Source organism: Vombatus ursinus, unplaced genomic scaffold, assembly GCF_900497805.2.
Source record: "Vombatus ursinus unplaced genomic scaffold, bare-nosed wombat genome assembly UNPS02005659.1, whole genome shotgun sequence".
Classification (NCBI taxonomy): domain Eukaryota; kingdom Metazoa; phylum Chordata; class Mammalia; order Diprotodontia; family Vombatidae; genus Vombatus; species Vombatus ursinus.
Window position 1 is genome coordinate 10966472 of NW_020945437.1, and position 20652 is coordinate 10987123.

Here is a 20652-nt window from a genome sequence, read left to right on the forward strand (position 1 = left end):
TTAGCTACTCCTTCAAGCTTGGTGACATTAATATACAATGAAGGCATGGAATATAGTCCATTATTTGGAAAAGTTTGGTGGAGAACTAGGTTCCAAGTTGGATTGATAGCCTGGGTAGAGTAAGAGAGTTTATAATTTGGAAAAGACACAAGTGAAATGGATATAGATGGCATTTTTCAAGGATTAAATAGAAATTATTGAAATAGGAAAAGAGTTTATTGAGAGTTAACTTTAAAATTATCTTCAAGTACAGAAATGATTGAAGTGGGAAAGGTACACATTAGCTACTTTTCACCCCCACTGAGTATATAATAATAACTCCTTGAATGTGCAGAAGCCTTGAAAATTTATAACTCACTTTCCTCACAACAAATCTGTAAGGTATGTATTATTATTTCCATTTTAGGGATGTGTAAACTGAGGCTCTGGTGAATTGAACTGCTTATGTTTATTCTGCTTGTATAGGAAAAATCTCAAGATTCTAACTTAGGCATCTTGATTCTGAATCCAACATCTTCCACTATAACAAGCTTGCCTCAGGAAGATAGGATGCTGACACCCAAATTGAATTACCAAGAGAAATGATCTAATCTCCTTCTTAAAAGATTTCTGGAAGAATAGGATTAAATATAGATCCTTTGGGTAAGATTAAGGTATAGTCCTCTAGGGAGATAGTATATTGGACCTGATTGTGTACCAAGGTTTTTCCCAGTCCTATGATACTCTTTCTCTGACCTCTCTGTCCTTCATCAAGTTTGTGCTGGACTGGAAGTTGCTACAATTGTATTCTATTCCTGCCTCTACTATTATCTATGTGACCTTGGGCAAGTCACCTAACCTCTACTTGCCTGATCTACAAGTAAGAACAATAATGCTTCTATTACCTACCCTACAGATTTGTTATGAGGAAAGCATTCTGTAAGTTATCAAGTACTATATAACTGTAACAGTGAAGATGATGAAGTCGATGAATTATGATTAATTTTGCCATCCATGAAATTGTTTACCTAAGAGGGTTCTTGCTCTCCCCCTTCAATTTTCAGGGAAAGTGCCTAAAAAACCTGGCATGGTCACAAAAATCACAATTCCTTCTTCCATATTTGAGCACTATGATCTTCCCCAGATGACAGCTGCAGCAAATCCTGCAAGCATTTAATAAGGGAAATGAAGTGGCAAATGGAGAGGAGACCACAGTGGATTCACTGCAGGAGATGGCTTCTCTGGTTCATAAACTCAACCTGCTCTCATCTGGAATTAGAGATTAGAGCAGAGGCCCTATTGTTAGATTCTAGAGTAGAGCCCCATAATGTGAGCATCACTGATGGGAAAGGAAGAAAATAATAGTCTAGGGCATGAACCAAACTCTGAGAGATAGTATGCATTGTTAAGAGAAACATATACATGTCATCACAGTCCAGAAACCAGGGTTTCCCATTGTTTAGTACCACAGAAATTGACAAAGACCTATATACCTTTCAAGTGAATGAAAAGCACCAATGTTTGGAAAATTGAGAGTCAGCCTGGGCTTTTGGAATCAGAACTAGGGGAAAGGGGAAATTTAGGAATTTTCTGTGCTTGAGGTTGTATCCTATCAGAGTATCTGTGCACTAGAAAGGACCTCAGGGGCCATGTCATCCAATCCATACCTAAACAGGAATCCCTGGTGGTCAATAACAAGTCAGTAAGCATTTATGAAGCACTTACTATGTGTCCAAAACTGTGCTGAGTACTGGGAATACAAATACAAAGAGACAGAAAAGACAGTTTCTACCTTCAAAGAGCTTACATTCTAAGGAGGAAGACAGTACATGAAAATGAATGGTGGGCTTGTAGAGAAGTTATCTGTATGTGAGTACAGGGTAGAAAAAGTCTAGAGAATCAGGAATGGTATCCGGAGAGGAATGAAGACATGGCTTTTCTAGACGTTTCCCTTAAAATGGAGGTTCTGGGAGAAATTAACCAATCAGAGGAAGGAGCCACAGGGGCAGAGAGAACTTCCAGTGTGAGAATTCCAAGGATAAACAGCTTTCAGGGTAAGGAGACTCTTCTGTGGCATGGTAGAACATCTGGTGTGGAACCTAGAGAGAAATGAAGACTAATGTATAAAATTTCCAGTAAATAATGATCCAGCCTACACTTCAAGGCACCCAGTAATTAGGAAAGTGCTACCACTCAAGGTACCCATTCTGTTTTTCTGCCTGGTTTTAATTGTTAGTAAGTGGTTTTGGCATCTAGCCCAAGTCTGTGTCTCTGCAACTTTTCCCCATTGAACCTCATGCTGCCATCTAGGATCTTTTTTTTCCTAACAATCCTTCAAATACATGAAGACAGTCACTTTTTCCCTTGCTTTTCACTTTTGTAGGTTTCACAGGTTTGGGCTGAAGTTTAGGTAGGGGTGGGATTAGAAGACCTCCAAAATTTCTTCCCACTCTGAATCTATGATGGTACATGTGAGGGAGAGTTCTCCCTCTTACAAACTGGAATACAGCCATCTTAGTCAGCTTACCTTCACTGCTATTTATGGTATGACTGTAAGAGTCCAGCCCTTTAGTAGATTGTGCCCATGTTTTCAACCTGATAGCTTGTTTATTTAATGGATGGCTAAGGACTTCATTAAGGACTACTAGCACATCAAAATGGTGTTTGTTGAGTCTAGTAAAGTGATGAGTTGGGTCAGTATTTATTCTTTTGTTCCAATGTGTATGTGCTACCAGCTCCTAATGAGGACAGTTACACAAACATGCCATTAGGTCTTGAATAGGAATATAAACACAGCCATGATTCACTGGTCAGTAGCTGAATGGTGGCTGATGGATAGACTTTCAACATACCCTTTATAGACTAATAATGCCATAGGAAATGGCACTGGAAAGGGGCAAGCAGATTTAATTAAATAGACAGAAAAGAGTACTAATGTTTAGGGATTTATGCTCACTTTCTGTTTTTTAATTATGTACTCTTTATAATTGAGTACATTTTTTTTTCTTTCCTTTTTGCTGACAGGAAGGGCTTTTCTCTCTCCATGCCTCCTTTCTCCCTCCCTTCTCTCTCCCTCCTTTCTCTCCCCTTCTCTCTCTCTCATTATAGAAATGACAAATCAAGAACATATATTATTGTTTTTATGACCTTTTGGTGAACCTGGGAATCACGGGGAGTAAGACCTTTCTTATTTTCTAACATTTATACTGCTCCTGTTTTCATTATGGTTCATGTAGACACACTAGTTCCTTTTCTTTATGAAGAGATTATGAAATTGTTTTAAGTGATTGATTTTTTTTCTCCCTAAGTGCATGCAAACCAATTATCCCAACTCTGTGGTTTCCATTTGTTAAGACATTACTGAGCTTCATCTCTAGGCATTAAACATTTTATCAGACCTTCCCCTGAGGGTGGCCCTTTGGGCTATTATTCCCTCATTTGTTTGACCACTTAGGGAATATTACTGGGTGGATATCAATTCAATTTAAAATTTGTTAACTGCTTGGGTTGTACAGGGCAGTGTACTGGGTAATGGAGATACAAAAATGGAAAACTACATGGTTGCTGCCCTAAAAAGAGCTTACAATATAACAGGAAGAGAGAGTGAAATAAGGCATGTACACTTCTGGGGATAGAGGAAGATGAGGAGTTTTTAAAAGGAGTGGTACCATATCAGGGCCTTATGGAAAGAGAAAGATTTTAACAAGAAGAGATCCATTCTAGCCCTACAAGCATTTACTAAGGGCCTTCTTTATAGAAGAAACTATACTTGGTTTTAGGGATACAGAGACAAAACAAATAAACAATTTCTGATCTCAAGGAGTTTTTTCCTTCAGTGTGGATACATTACATAAATAGATAAGTGTATACATGATTATTTGAGGAGAAAGAGAGATAACACTAATGTCTAAGGTTATCAGGAAAAGAAACCCAGAGTAGATGACAAATCACCTAAGCCCTGATGGAAGCTGGAGGTGCTAAGAGATTTAGGGTAGGCATAGTCCAGGAGTGTTGGTATAGTCAGATAAAAACAGATTCTTTAATGAACAGTAGTCAATAACTACGGGCTATAATAGTTGTTTGCCCCTGTAGCATATCCTACTTAAAGGTATGAAAAAGTATGAAAAGGTATGAATATTGTTTTAAGATGGCACATGGTATGTGTTTGGGGGGTGGTGGTACTGATACAATAAACATACATAAGTTAGAAATTCTCACAGACACGTTTATCTTCAGGAGATACCTTGCTAAAACTGCACTATTAGTAGAGATTGAATAAGGGTTGCTTAAAAAGAAGAGTAGGAAGAAAGAGATTGCATCATATATGGGGAATTTTTTAATCTTTTCAATGATCTCAAGCTGCTCAGAGCTGGTAAATCTTTTCTTTTTAACATCAGTATTTTCCTAGTGATGCTATTTGGCTCTGAATCATGAGATTCTATTATCTCAGACGAATTATCTCAGAAGAAGAAGAAGATGAGAGAAGAAACTTTTGGCATAGTTGCTATGGGCAATGAGATAAGAAGTCGATAATGGTAGCATTCAACACTGGTATCCATCCATGTCATCTCATCCTGAACTATTCTTGTCACTATTTTCCTATTGATTCTTCATCAGAGGATTTACTTTCTCTTAAGACCCTTCTTCCAGTTCTTTTAATATTTCATGGATAACAGAGCAAAATATTGACCTGCCCATCTATAATCATACTTGGCCTGTCCGTCTCTTCTTCAACACATGCATTTCCTTGATCATGTGGAAGACAGTTTGCAAACTATAGGCCAGTGAGCTTGACTTCAATTAAAAGAAAAATTCTAATATGTCTTATTGTGAAAATCCATCTGAGATGATTAACTCAACACAATGTCATTAGCACATGCTACTGTAGGAACTTAAAGAATGTAGAGAATGTCTGGTACGGTTTGAATCCTTGGTACCATAGGAAATTACAAAAGAATTAAAGATGTTTCCTGAATTGAAAAGCTTAACATTTTATTAGAGTCTACATAAAATAAATGTTGAAAAATAAAGATAGATACATAAATATAGGATGTACACATTAATAGCTTTTGAAAGATATTTGCACTTATATCAAGGGCCTATTGGAAAGAATAGGGCAATAGAATCTGTGCAAGTTTATTGAACTTATTTAGACTTCCTTGAGGAAGTCAATCTTGTTCATGTGCTTACTCTTGCACTGGTACCCATCCATCCCATCTCTTCCTGTGCTATTCTTGTCCATATTCTCTCATCTTTCCCATCAAAGAATTTACAATTAATGGAATCCCACTTTCAGTTATTTTAATAGTTGCTGGACAATGGTGCAAAATATTGGACTGCCCTTCTGCAGTCTCTTGCTCATGATTGGTCTGTCTCTTGTTTGACTCGTGAATTTCACTAACCAATTCAAAAGAATGGAGTTTATAAGCTATAATCCAGGGACCTTGATTTCTATTCCAAGTAAATTTTTATTACATATTATTAAAGGGATGGTTTGTGAACTTCTAGACAGGGAAACAGTGATCTCTAGGTGCAACATGGTTTTATCATCCCCTACTAACTTTCTTTCTTTTTAGGAATATTTTACTGCACTGGTAGATCATGGAAATTCTGTAGACAGCTAGATGACAAAGTGGATAGAGCATTGCACCTGGATTCAGGAAGACGACTTTAAATTCGACACTGAGCAAGTCACTTAATTACTGTTTGCCTCAGTTTTATCAACTATAAAATGGAGATAACAGCACTTGTATTGTAGGTTTTATGCAAAGATGAAATGATATGATATTTGTAAGGCACTTAGCACAGTGCCTAGCACATTGGAGGTGTTTAATAAATTCTTATTCCCTTCCCCAACATACTTTATCCACTATACCTCCATTTTCAGACTTAGTCATCTACAATTATACATCTTCTTAGATAATGGTGTTCCATGATTCAGAGGCTAATAGCATCAATATAAGAATAATGATGTTAAAAAGATAAGGGTTTACAGCATTGAACAGCTTGGGGTCATTGAAAGCTTTGGGAAATTTCCAAAGTGTAATCTAGCCAATATCTTTGTCCTATTTTCTTTAAAGTAACCTAAATGTGTTCACTTGTTCTCTTCCATTTCATTCTATTCAGCAAACTTTACTAAGTACTTATTGTGTTGAGAGTTCAGTACTTAGGCCAGTATTGACAAAATATCTTGCTATGTCTCTGACACTGCCCTCATAGAGCTTACAGACTAGTAGGAGTATAGCACATATACTGATTGTTCGAACTGACAAACTGACATGATGGGTATATCACAGATGAAACCAAATCACAACGTGAAATCTTAGTGGAAGTCATTAGACACAGTGGGGGATCAGGAAGGTCTTAATAAAAGGAGTAGCATTGGACCTGGTGTTTTTAAATTCTAGATAGGTATCTACCAGTCAATGAGGGAATGAGGCATTTTAGGCATGAGGAACAGCTGTGATCAAAGGCATGGTTGCAGAAGTGTAGGAGTGTATGAGAGACAGTCCAGTTTGGTTAGAAAACAGAATACACATGTTGTAATGGCACAAGATATTCTAGAAACTATACTCTGTGACCAGGCATCTCTTTCCCCTGTGACCAATGTGATTCTGAGGACTATGTACCTATTATATCATTTACTTTAGAGATTATACTTATAGTATCATAGACCAATACCATGTTATTTTTGTCCTCCCCCATCCAACTTCTGATTCATAGAGTATGGAATTGATAATAATACCTATATCCTTTTCATATAAACTGCCCTCTAGCTGTATCTGTTCTCCACCCCCAGCTAGTAATTGTGAAATTGATTTTCTTAAATTCAAGTGTAGGACTTTTGTTCATCACTATTCATTTTATCTTGTTAGTTCAACCCAGTATCTCAGCCTTTTGAGATCATTTGGGAACCTATTTTTTCATCTGCTAAGCTAACTAGTTTTCCCAGGTTCATCTGCAAATTCAATAAGCATGTCCTTTATTTCTTCATCCAAATCAATAATTAAAAATAACTAACAGAATGAAATCAAGAATAAAGCTCTAGGCCAGACTTCCTTAGGAAATCATCAATCCACTTACCAATACTATGAGCCAACCAATTCTGAACCCACCTACCTTTACTATTGTATAATTTTGCATCTCTTCAGCTTGTACACAGAGATATTGTAAGCTACTCTGTTAACTCACTCACATCTCTAGAATATGATATAGTTTAGAAAGCACTTCTCTGCAATAACCTCATAAGTTGGATAATAACAAAAATTTTTATCTGCATTCTACAGATAAGTTAGAACTCAGGCTTAGACAGGTTGTTGCTTTTCCATGCCACCAAATAATGTTAGAGCTACAATTCAAACCTAGGAAACCAGATAAGTCCATCCACTTTCTGCCACTTTGCTTCACTAAATGCTGGAATCTAGATATACTGTGTTCATAGCATTCCCTTGATCAAAAGGATGTGGGGAAAGGGGGGGGGTGTTTTCATATCCAGCTAATCTGTCAAAAAAGTTCATTAAGTTAATCTGTATTCATCTTTTCCCGAAAAGGAAATAGAGGCTCAATTTGACTTCTATCGTCAATAAGCAATTTTCAGGATTTTTTGCATTTGTCCCTAGAATATTGTAGTGAACTGAATCTTACTCAATAACAGCACATAAAACTTTCCTGTAGAATGAGAGGAAATAGGAGAATATTTATTGAATATTGTTTTACAGGTATACTTTTCAAAATATAATTTTTATTGATATTTTTATACCACCAAAATTTCCCCCAGCATCCCTCCTCCTCTCTTCCCAAGAGCCAACCCACCAAAATACTTATACATATATATGCATGTATACATACACACATATGTACATATATACATATACACACATATATATTATTTTTCCCCAATTGCATGTGAAAACAATTTTTTAACATTTCTTTAAAAATTTTGAGTTCCAAATTCTATCCCTTCCTCCTTCCCTCTCCTCTTCCCTCCCTGAGATGGTAAGCCATCACCTATAGGTTATACATGTTCAATCATGCAAAACATATCCATGTTAGTCATTTTGTACAAGAAGATTCAAATAAAAGAAAAGGAATGAAAGAAAGAAAGTGAAAATAGCATGTTTCCGTACATATTCAAACAATATCAATTCCTTTCTGTAGGGGTAGATACTATGCTTTATCATAGTCCTTTGAGATTGTCTTGTGTTATTATATTGCTCAGAATAGCTGAATCATTCACAGTTCTTCAATGTACAATTGTTCTTCGTTGTACAAGGTTCTCCTGATACTAATCACTTCACTTTGCATCAGTTCATGTCATTCTTTCCAGGTTTTTCTGAAATCATCCTGCTTGTCATTTCTTATAGCACAATAATATTCCATTACAATCATATACCACAATTTGGTTAGCCATTCCCAAATTAATGGGCCTCCCTTTGATTTCCAATTCTAGACATCACAAAAAGAGCTGCTATAAATATTTTTTTTTGTTTAAAATTTTGTTTAAATAATCCTTTCCTCTTTTTTGATGTCTTTGGGATAACAAATAATATTTTTTAAAGAAATGAGAGAAAATTCAGAAAAAAAAGTCTGGAAGTATGTGCATTGTACAAGACATAGTCCTCCCCCACACACATCTTCGAAGAGTGGGTTAGGGTATTCTCATATCTCTTCTTCTGAGATATTTTTGTTCTTTGTAATTTTGCAACATTCACTTTTTATTGTTTCAGTTTTTTTCTTCCATTTATATTGTTGTAGTCATAAATAGTAGGACTTTTTTTTGTCTCTGCTTACTATACTTTGCATCAGCTCATGTAAAACTTCCCATAATTCTTTGTACTGATCACATTCATCATTTCTTAGAACATATTTACTTTTAGAAAAATCTCTAGCTCTCTTGGGAAGTTAGGGAAATCTTTCTAAAGAAATATCTAGAAAACCCATCAACATGTTTACTGAAATAGAAAATACCTTCACAATATCTCTAAAGATTGAGTCATTGCATTTTTGTGTAGGGGATTAAATTATATTGCGCATCAGCATTTTTCCTAGGATCCACCTACTTTGAAATAAGGTCACATGAGCTACTAAGGAAGAAAAATTGTAACACTGGGAAAAATTAAAGAGACAGACAGACCAACACCCATCACTGTTCCATCTGCTGGTCTGGAAAAGGAGGGAGGGAGAGACAGAGAGAGAGAGAAAGAAAGAGAAAGAGAGAGAGAGAGACAGACAGACAGACAGAGACAGACAGACAGAGAGACAGAGAGACAGAGAGAGATCCTGTCAGAAAGCCAGAGCCAAAGGGCTAAAGATAGAGTGGCAGGGTGGCAGTTAAAGATATGATGTGTGTGTGTGTGTGTGTGTGTGTGTGCACATGCCTTTCCTACTTTTCTTTCTCTACTTTTCCCTACTTTCAGTGTAATCATATCACTTGTAAAAATTGGTTTAAAATTACCTTCCCCTTTGCTAAGATGTGTTTCTCAATGCCCTCTGTGGGTTGAAGATAAAATTGTAGTCTCTACATTCCAAACTCTGTTAGATTTGATTGTAACATCTGTCACTTTGGGTAGCCACTCCTATTTAAATGACAAGCTAGTTTCAGATTAAAAAGTTCCTGCCAACTTAGAAGCAGAAACATGTCCCCAGAGATCATTGTGGTTAATCACTGTTGTTCTGAAACCTGTTGATTTGGTGGAAGATCTTCAGAGAGGAATGTATATAATTCCTTTCCTTCATCCTCCATTCACTTCAGCATTTAGAAATTAATGAGGACAGTAAATAATAAAAAAAAATTGCCCAGGATAGTTAAGAATGTTGTCTTCTAACATCTGGACTGACTTGGGCTTAATGAACCCCTACTGGCTTTTAGTAATTACCTCCATCATTTTTAAAGGTATAGTTTTCCTTTAATTATCCATCTTATATTTATAGCACTTCTTTTTGTGATGGCAAAGAATTAGAAACTGAGGGGATGCCCATCAATTGGAGAATAGCTGAACAGGTTGTAGTATTTGACTGTCATGAAATACACTGGAATGTATTTGATTGTCATGGAATACTATTATCCTATAAGAAATGACAAGCAGGATGCTTTCAGAAAAACCTAAGATTTACATGAATTGATGCAAAGTGAAAGGAGCAGAACCAGGAGAACATTGTACACAGTAACAACAATATTGTATAGTGATCAACTATGAATGACTTATCTATTCCCAGTAATACAATGATCCAAAGAAGTTCCAGAGGGCTCATGATGAAAAATGCTATCCACCTCCAGAGAAAGAATTAATGGAGTTTGAATGCAGATTGAAGCATACTTTTAAATTTTATTATTTCTGGGGGTTTTGGCCTGAACTTTCTTTTTGCAACATGACTAATATGGAAATATTTTGCATTACTTCACATGTATAAGCTATATCAAATTATTTGCCTTCTCAGAGTGGGGGGAGAGAGAGAAAGAATTTGGAACTCAATTTTTTAAAATAAATGTTAAATTTTTTTGTTTTCATGTAACTGAGAAAAAAATAAAATTAATTAAAAAAATTTTAGGGGCAGCTAGGTAGCTCAGTGGATAGAGCACTGGCCCTGGAGTCAGGAGGACCTGAATTCAAATCCAGCCTCAGACACATAATGCTTAGTAGCTGTGTGACCCTGGGCAAATCACTTAACCCCATTGCCTACCAAAAACAAAAAAAAAAGGTTTTGGGGGCAGTTAGATGGTGCAGTGGATAGAGCACCGGCCGTGAAGTCAGGACGACCTGAGTTCAAATCCGGCCTCACACCAAACACTTGACACTTACTAGCTGTGTGACCCTGGGCAAGTCACTTAACCCCAATTGCCTAAAAAAAAAAAATATAAAACGCTAAACAAGATGACCAGTTCCAGAAAGAGTAACAAATGTACCTGCCAATGTATAGCATGTACAGCTTGCTTCTCCCTTATTATATACAATAAATTCCATGTATTATTTTCAAAAACATTATCCACCCTAGAATTTTACTGGAGTTGATGTCAGACTCCCTGACTTTGAGTTTGAAGCATTTAACCTTCTTTCCACTTTTGAAATTCAGGGCAACATTTACTCACCCGAGTCTTCCAAATACACCAAAACTGATTTTACAAGAAGTTACTAGATTTCCCTTTACAATTGCTCCATATTCTAGGACAGTTAATTTTTAAAGAAAAAATAAATTTTAGATGTGCTTCTATGTGTCTGTTATACAGGATTTGTTATTTTTTATCGAAATTATGTTTCTGAGAAGATTTCTGAGTAAATATGCATGAACTTCAAAAGAAAATTAGATTAGAAAAAAAATAAAATCAACCTATCAATCTAACCAACACTTCTGGACCTATGTTGTGGTTGAATTTTATGGACTAGTATTTGAAACAGTGAGGACCAGAATGTTAGCTTGTCTCTGTTCAGATCCTCTATGGTTTCTGGCAATCTTGAATGAGATGGAGAAACTTATAACTATTTCTCTTTGTTTTCTTTGGCATTTTTTTAACCATTGTTATATATGGTGCATTTTGGGGACATTACTGGAGTGTTGGGAAGGCTGGGCATCAGAAATTCTCTAGATTCTAATATGATGACATCTTAGGCAGAAATTGGAAACAAGGAAGACCAGAAGAATTAAAATCATCTTTGTCATTATATTGTTGGAAGGAGATTTTGCATGTGCATGTGAATGCCTTTTCCATACAATGGCACATAATGCAATGAGTGCCCTGCTCCTTACTCTTATAGAGTATTACTTAAGGTGCCCAAAGCTGGTGATTTATTGATCATTTTTCCTTCTTCGCTAACAGTTGGAAAGTATTGATTTGTAGACTTTGACTAAAGAATAAACAAACCCTGTCAGTATCTGTTCCAAAATGGAAAAGAAGGACGTTTTTACTTGCATAGTGTGTCAGCCAATGGTGAGAGAACATTGATTTTGGATAGTAATGGCTTGCTAGCCCAGTAGGGAAAAAAAAAGAGCAAGAGGGAGGGAAGAAGGGGAGGAGGGAAATCACATGACCTACTTCGAGCTGATAAATCTTATCTTGTTCTCAAGTAAGATTTCTACACTAGAGTAGTTACGTCCTGCATTATATTTGAGGGGAAAAGAAGCAGACCAAACTGGAATAGGCACCAGACTTTAAGGAGTGCCTCCAGTCTCCAAGGTGAGCAGGACAAGTACTTAGTTAGTTACATCTTGAAAAAAATACATTTTGACTTGAGCTATGATTTTTTCAAGCTTAATCATCTGTGAACCAAGGATTCTACTAAAGGGAGAGGAAAGAAGTATATCTTAATAAAGCCTTAACATATAATGTTGGTGTTCAGTTATTTCAGTCATGTCTGATTCTTTGCGACTCCATTTAGGGTTTTCTCAGCAGAGATACTGGAGTGGCTTGCCTTTTCCTTCTCTAGCTCATTTTATGAATGAAGAAACTGAGGCAAATAGGGTTAAGTGATCTGCCCAGGGTCACACAGCTAGTAAATGTCTGAGGCCAGATTTGAACTCAGGAAGATGAATCTTCTTGATTCCTCCATCCACTGGGCCACCTAGCTGCCCCCCTTAATATGCACTGCTATCTTATATATAACTCACCAGGTGTGGGCAACTTAAGTAATAATCTTTATCAGTAATGAGCAAGACTTCCATTATATTTTATGGAGAAAAAAAGGCAATACAATTCAAACAAGCAAAAAGAGACAGTCTCTTCTGCGGGAAACAACATTTTAGACAGAATTTGTATTCTAGCTATAGTGTGATGGTAAACATTATGTTTGCACATTCTCCTCAGACTACAACTACTTTCCAGGGGCCAGCTGCTGCTGTTTGGTAAGCACCTGTGTGGCCTACAATCTCAGAAATGTTTATCAGTAGTTTTCCTTTATTTTTTTTTTATCAGCCAAAGAGGAAACTTCCATGTGAAGTTATTAAAGCTACAGCATCTGCTCTGATGAAGTTACATCATTACTTACCTTAAGGATTTGAGATTTACTCCATCTAGCTACTCCCTCCATCGATTGGAGGAGGCAATTTCTTGATACCGCTGTAAATATTTCCATGAAATGTAGTAACTGATTAAAAAAACCCTCTATCATGGTTGTTGGTTAATTTACTGGACTGTCTTCTTTCCCCCTCTCTTCTTTATTCCTTGTTATAATGGATAGCTCTCTGTGATGGTACATAAGATGATAGGCTTATAGACTTAGACCTAGAAAGGTCTAAGGGGTGCGGAACCTGCAGCCTTGAGGCCACATGTGGCCCTTTGACTGAATCCAAACTTGGATGAGGGCTGCACTTGAGGACCTAGAAGGCCACATGTGGCCTCGAGACTGCAGGTTTCCCATCCCTGAATCCAATACCCTCATTTTACAGATAAGAGAATTGAGACCCAGAAAGATTAAGAGACTTGTCCAAGGTCATAAAGGCAATCATTATCAAAAGGGTGATTTAAGCCCAGTATAAATGTAAGTGATATGAAAACAAAAGATATCAATAAAAATACATTAAAGAAAACCATTACCTTATGACCAAGCCTCTGGTTTTGAGCTTCTCCAAATTTAATCAGACTTATATTATAAGCATCATGGTGTAGTGGACAGAGTGCTGGCCTTAGAATCAGTAAGACTTACCAGTTGTGTGACCATGAGCATATTGCTTAAACTTTCTGAGGTTCAGTTTCTCCAACTAGATCATAAGATTGTGGATTGTTAGTGCTGAAAGGGGGCTTAGAAGTTATCTAGTCTAACTCTCTTATTTTATAATTGAAGAAACAGAGGGCAAAAGAAGTTAACTGGTCAATAGTCTTACAGGTAACAGGTTCAGGATTTGAACTCAGATCCTTTTATTCCAAATCTAAAGTTCTTTCCACTGTATCATGGTACTTCTGTAAAATGGAAATAATCATATTTGTGGTATCTAACTCTCAAGATACCTATGACACTTCATATAATTAATATAAAATATTTTGCAAACTTGAAATGTCATGTAAATGTCAGAAATCACCACTGTCCTCAGCTGTCAGGCACAAAGGCCTTTGTCAATCCTATAATCATAGTCCAGGTTGTTTGAAAGGGAGATATGTTAGAAGTTACACTTTTGCCATACTACCTTAAAGAGTTAACTCCATGTTTTGGTGAGTCATTGGAGGTGGAAAAGGACATCATTAAATTTTAGTAATGCAAGGTCCTCATCTGAAGAATTTTCTGCTGGCGAGAACTCTGTTTGCACTGACAAGACTGCCTTACGACTTGGCTTATCAAATTCATGTACAAGATTACGGAGCTGCAATAGAAGAAAAGTGCTTCTGTGCTTTTTTTCTAGCTTGATATAATTTGGAATTTATGGTTCCCGAAGAAATATAAGGGAACTAAATCTGTTTATCACATTAGACCTGTGTAGCCAATGTAAAAGGAGAGAAAATTTCAGTCACAGGACAGAGAGCTGAAATGGACCTTGGGAGATCATCTAGCCCAACACTTATTTTACAGATGAAGACACTGAGGGAAATGCCCATGAGTCAAACAACTCATAAATAACAGAGCCAAGAATTGACCTCAGGTCTTCTTTGTACAAAGGGTTTTTCCATTACAATACATTACCACTGTCAATTGATCTAATAGCTGGAACTTCTCGACTTCCTAGAAACAGACATCAATTTTAATTAGTACATGTGCAACTATTTTTAGAACAAAGAAGCTCTGCAATAGCATTCAGCTCCTGAGATATTTTGTAAAAATAATATTAATCACTCATCTACACACAGCATTTCAAGTGAGTGCACCCTATGAGTTAAGTAATGTATTAGCACCCCCATTTTGCAAATGAGGAAACTGAGGTCTTGAAAGATGAAGTGATTTGCCTATGATTCCACAACTCGCAAGCACCTAAGAAGAGATTTGATCTCATTTCTCTTGACTGTGGAGCTATCCTTATATCCAACATGCCATTTCTTCTCACCAAGGAGAAAGTGAAAAGATAGCACAGGGCATGTGCTTCATGGATGGAACTTCTTTTTAATTCAAGAAAATTATATAATGATTTTTATAAAGCCAGAATCTGGTAAGTAATTCCTAGATGTTTTGGATCATGGAGAAGACTATGAGAGAATATCATAAATAGAGAATAAATTCAAGATCACCTGGTCCAAGGGTTCTTAGTTTATTTCATGCGTTCTGTTGTTAGTATGGTGAAGCCTACAGACCTCTTCTCAGAATAATATTTTAAGTGCCAAAATAAAATGTGTAGGTTGCAAAAGAAACCAATTATTTTGAAATACAAATAGTAAAATAGTTTTAAAAAAAATTAATGTACCCCAGGTGAAGAGTTTCTGATCTAATTCAAACTTTCTATGAGGCTCAGGGAAGTGAAGCAATAATAGCAGTGCTGGGATTTGAACCTGGGTTTTAAACTCCAAATTGTGTGTTTTTTCTTCTTTTCCATTCCATCTCTCTTATGAGAGCAGGGTCTAGCAGAGAGAATAACTTGATGTTCAGGCAATGTCTTCAAGGCAGAGCTTCTAACAAGTTCCTCATATAGCGCTAGACCAGGTGTGCCACATCATGGAAGGGAGCCTGCAGGGAGAGCCAGCCAGGTACCGTTGGCAAGAGGAGATGATTCCAGGGCAGGAGGCCAACATTTAAACTCATTCTGTTGTTGAGAGTCTAGGAAAAACACCTAGTTTAAAAAAAAACAACCAATTCAGCATCTCATTCATTATAATGAACTTGTCCACATCAGTTCTCCTTGGTAATACTGGTTACATTTATTTGCACTTTCTTAATTTCTTTTATTATTTTCATCATTGTGGTCATTGAAATCATTACCATCCTTCTTATGACATTCCTCCATATATTCCTGTATCTAGGGATCACAGAGTGCAACAAAAATTATTTGACTTCAAAGATCCTCCAGTCTGTACGATAAATCTAAGCAGTTCTATAGTATGTATGGGCAAACAAGTTCAGGTGCATGTGTGAAAATATCAATATATGAATGTTCTGTAATTCTATAGGGAATTCCCCATATGGGCATTCCCTCTACCAATACAGATTACAACTCATCTATGATTTAGTAGATAAATCCTAGGAAGATTCATATAGAGGTGAAGTGACTTGCCTAGGTTCACACAGCTAGTGACTTCCAAAGGCAGGACTTAGATACAGTTTTTTCTGGCTCCAAGTTCATCCAAAACTAGTATACTGACCTGAATTGAGAGGCAATATGGGGAAAGAAGGAAGGGAGGGAGGAAGGGAGGGAGGGAGGGAGGGAGGAAGGAAGGAAGGAAGCATTTATTAAGTGCCTACTCTGTGCCAGGAACTGTGCCAAGTACATCTCAAATACTATGTCATTTAAACCTCTTAACAATCCTGTGAGATAGATGCCATTATTATTATTACTGTTTTATAGTTGAAGACACTAAGGCAGGCCTAGGTTAAGTGACTTGACCAAGGTCACACAACTAGCAAATGTCTGCAGCTGTATGTGAATTCCAGTCTTCCTGATTTCAGGCCCAGCAATCTATCTACTATGCCATTTAGTTGCTTCTAGTGAATAGAGCACCGAACTTAGAATCAGAAAGAATTGCTTTCAAGTTATGCTCCAGGTACTTACTAGCTATGTAACCTTGGGAAAATCACTTACCTTCTTTAAGTCTCTCTTTCTCCTTATCACATTCCTCCATATGCTCCTGTATCTAGGGATCACAGAGTGAAACAAACATTATTTGACTTCAAAGATCCTCCAGTCTATACGATAAAACTAAGCAGCCTTCTTCAGTCATAAAACATAAAAGGTTGATTTCATGACTTCTGATGTCTTTTTCAATTCTAGATCTGTGCTCCCATGACTGGCCCTGAACATTATGACTTAAACTTTTTCAGGACATAAGTAGGCAAAAGTACCACTATGCATGTAAAATGCCCCAATTTCAGTTAGGTACATTTATATGTGTCTAATGGAAATAAACCATGTGGGGATGTACATACGTAAAATTCCTTTGGTGCTTAGTGATTACAAATATGGATCCTTAAAGCAGTCTAGCTGATTCTGCTACATCTCTTCTCCTTCTTTCCTATGGAGAAAGGAGCCAAACTGTCAAGACTGCCTTAGTTGTGTATTATAGATAATTGTTTTTGTGCCTTATCCCATAATAGATTTTAATCTCTATGCCTGACAAGTCTAAACTTAATATGTCCCTCAGTGCTTAGTATTATATTTTGTACACCGTTGGTACTTAGTAAATATTTATTGAATGAAGTGAATGAATGGAAGTTGCTTGTTTCAACCCATGTAAATGGGTCTTTGATTCTCAGATTAACTGACAAAGACTCTATGTAATTAATAATATAGCTAAACTATAACTCCAGTAATACTAGCTTTAAATTCTAGATTTTAGGAATTAAGAATCTTGTAATGAATGAAGGAAAGAGACAAAAGAGGAGAAAGAAATAGAAGAGGAGACATTGTAGAAAGGTGACTACATGTAGAATGAGGAATATTGTTAGTCATGGCTATCTTTCTACAGGTTGATGTACTAAGAGAGACACACAATGACATGCTCCCATCAAGGAAGTTTCCTAGGGATCCCAAACAGTATAGCCTGAGCCTTGGAGACCAACCTGGATCTGAATGATTTCTGCAAGTGAATTTGCTGAGAAGCTTCAGGGTTGTGGCCAATCTAATTAACTACAGAAAGCAGCCACCCATCTTCTTTCTTTCTAAATCTTTGTGTTCTACCCTCTCTGCAGCATAGCCTGTGAATGATGGCTTCCTCTGGTACTCTTCACATTCTCAGTGCTGACCAAGCTAATCACTGCTAGTCACAGTTTTATCTCTGACCATGGTGCTGACACAAATCACTTGGCTCGTTAAAATTCCAAAAATGCAGTACAAGTATTTTCTGTGCCCTCCTATATAAAAGGAATTGTGCTAAGCATTAAGAAAAAAAACACTTAAAAATAAAAAAAAATGAATGAATGAAATATATTCTTTGCCTTCAAGGAGCTTACAATCTAACCGGGGAGATAAGACAGATATACAAAAAAATCAAAGTACACAATTAACCACTGTGATTTTTTTTAAGTTTTAGTATTCAAGGAGGAAGAAATAATTTCTGTTTTGGAACGATCTGGATGGAGGAAGAGTAGAGCTGAGTGGGACATAAATAAGTGGAAATGGGGGTGGCAGTAAGGGAACTTTCCAGATGGAGAAGGAATGAAAAAATACATGGGGGCATGAAATGACAGGAAGAGTTCAGAAAAGTGGTGAATAATTAGGTTTGCCTTCAGTACAAAGTATGTCTAGAAATAAGTATAGTAGTCCTGAAAAAAAGGTGATTGGAGCCAGATTATAGTGGTATTTGAATGTCATATTCAGTGGTCTAGACCTTATTTGATGCATATTGGGGGGCCATTAACAGTCTTTGAGCAGAGGGTAACATAATTTGACCTACACATTATTTTGGTTTTGAGAGAGTTGAATGGAGGAAGAGTAGAGCAGAGTGGGAGATAAATAAGTGAAAATTGGGGTGGCAGTAAGAGAACTTTCCAGATGGAGAAGGAATATTATCATACGATGAAAGACAGCACTCATAATGGTTATTGATCTGGTCCTGGAGCCAGAAAGACCTGACTTCATGTCCCCCATTTGATATAAACCAACTGTATGATGCAATAGGTGATGAAAGTTAAGTTATTTAACTACTTAATGTTCTAGGCCAGTGGTGTCAGACTCAAATAGAAATGGGGCCCTCTAAACCATGCATAAGGATCTGCACATATTGACTTAGAAAAACACACATTGACATTATGTTTTATTGTATTTTATCTCTTTTGTTAAATATTTCCTTAATTGGTTTGATCTGCATGCAGGAATGTTATGGACCATATGGGATCTCTGGGCAATGTATGTGACAACTCTCTGAGACTAAAAACTTCAGAGAAGGTGGCCACCTACCTTGGTAGTGGAAATTTTCTCATCTGGGAGTTCCCTATACCAATAAAATCATATGTCTAGTTCCTATTCCTATTTCTATCAGAAAGACTATTGAAAGAATCCTAATTACTGAAAGCTATTATAATGTTCCATATAGGATTTATTATAGGTTTGAACTTAGTTGGTAATCATGGGAAAGGAAAAAGAGGATTAATGTTTTCCTTTTCCTCTCCCCCTCCCCATCAACATTCTAATTTGCTTAATGCCTCTCTTTTCAACTAGGTGTTTGGAGGAAAGCAGACTGCCACATGAATAGCTATCTCTCAACCCTGGTAGGAGTATTTGGAATTTTTAAAAAGGTTACTTATTAATCAAATTCATTTTTCATTTGGCATTTTAGATTCTAGTAATAAAATGAAATGAAAGATTCAGGCAGCATAAGAAAAGATGTTGAGATATGGCAATTATATAGGAAGAATAACCCTATGTGAGAGCCTGCCTAAGGTGGTCATATACTCAAATCCTTCACTAATTTTCCAAGTTCTTTCTCTCCTATGCTTCTGAAGCAATTTTTGTTGTTGTTGTTATATAGTCGTTTTTTTAGCCATGTCCAACTCTTCATGACCCCATTTGGGATTTTCTTGGCAAAGATACTGGAGTGGTTTGCCATTTCCTTCTCTAGCTCATTTTACAGATGAGGAAACTGAGGCAAAGAGGGTTTTAAGTGACTTGCTTAGGGTCACACAGCTAGTAAGTGTCTGAGGCCAGATTTGGACTCAGGTCTTCCTGACCTCAGACCCAGTACTCTATTCATTGTGCCATCTATCTGCCCCTAAATGACTTAATAATGAAACCATGGATCCTTTAAAGTTGCTATATTCTTTTAATTAAGGCCTCCTCCAGAAAAAGGGGACTCAGGGGCAGAAGAGAGGGGCAGCAGGGCTATTTATAAGCCTACATCATTTGTAAATTGGGACATGACTGTTTTTCTTTATATGTAGCTATCATTCTAAATATAGAGATATCTGTGAGGTAGTGAGATAAAAAGTGCAGTATCACTCAGGGAAAGCTTCCCAGAGAACCAATAAAGTTCAAGCAATCTAAGAGGGTTTGTGTTTTCCATTGCTTTTCCTTTCTTGAAAAGCATAATCAAAACAAAAGGATGGCTTCAGGGAAGATGTACTTAGTGAGCTGTACTTCAGTTAAAACCACCCTGAAATGAGAAGTTTAAAATACTCCCAGAGATCCAGGGATCTCTATCCACCAGTGCTTATGGAAACCTAGCTTCTTGTTTTTCCAAACTTTCTCTACAAAGGAAGCACCTCATTTGCTGGGGACCTTCTTTTTTTCCCCATATTTCAGGGATGCCTGTGTGTCATCCAAATTGTGCATCTGTTCTCTGTCACTCTTGCTAGATGAGCTGGCCCACTCTTTTTCAGGCCCACATGGGATCAGAGCATCATAGACCAAAGCAATAAAGGATTATAGATACCATCAAGTCCAGGGGTGGAGATTCTGTGGCCTCAAAACCATGTGATCCTCTAAGTCCTCAAGTGCAGCCCTTTAACTGAATCTGAACTTCACAGGGCCACACTTGAGGACCTAGAGGACCACACATAGTCTCAAAGCCGCAGGTTCCCTATCCCTGATCCATCATTCTTGTTTTACAGAAGATGAAATTAAGGCCTATTGAGGTTATGTGACTTGCCCAAAGTCACACAGTTAAAAAGAGACTGA

At 37.0% G+C, this 20652-nt stretch overlaps 1 protein-coding gene across 3 annotated transcripts in view; it reads left to right on the forward strand.

The window, feature by feature from the left end:
- DLG2 (discs large MAGUK scaffold protein 2) overlaps positions 1-20652 on the forward strand; it is a 1559742-nt gene that overhangs the window by 784098 nt on the left and 754992 nt on the right. The window lies entirely within an intron of this gene.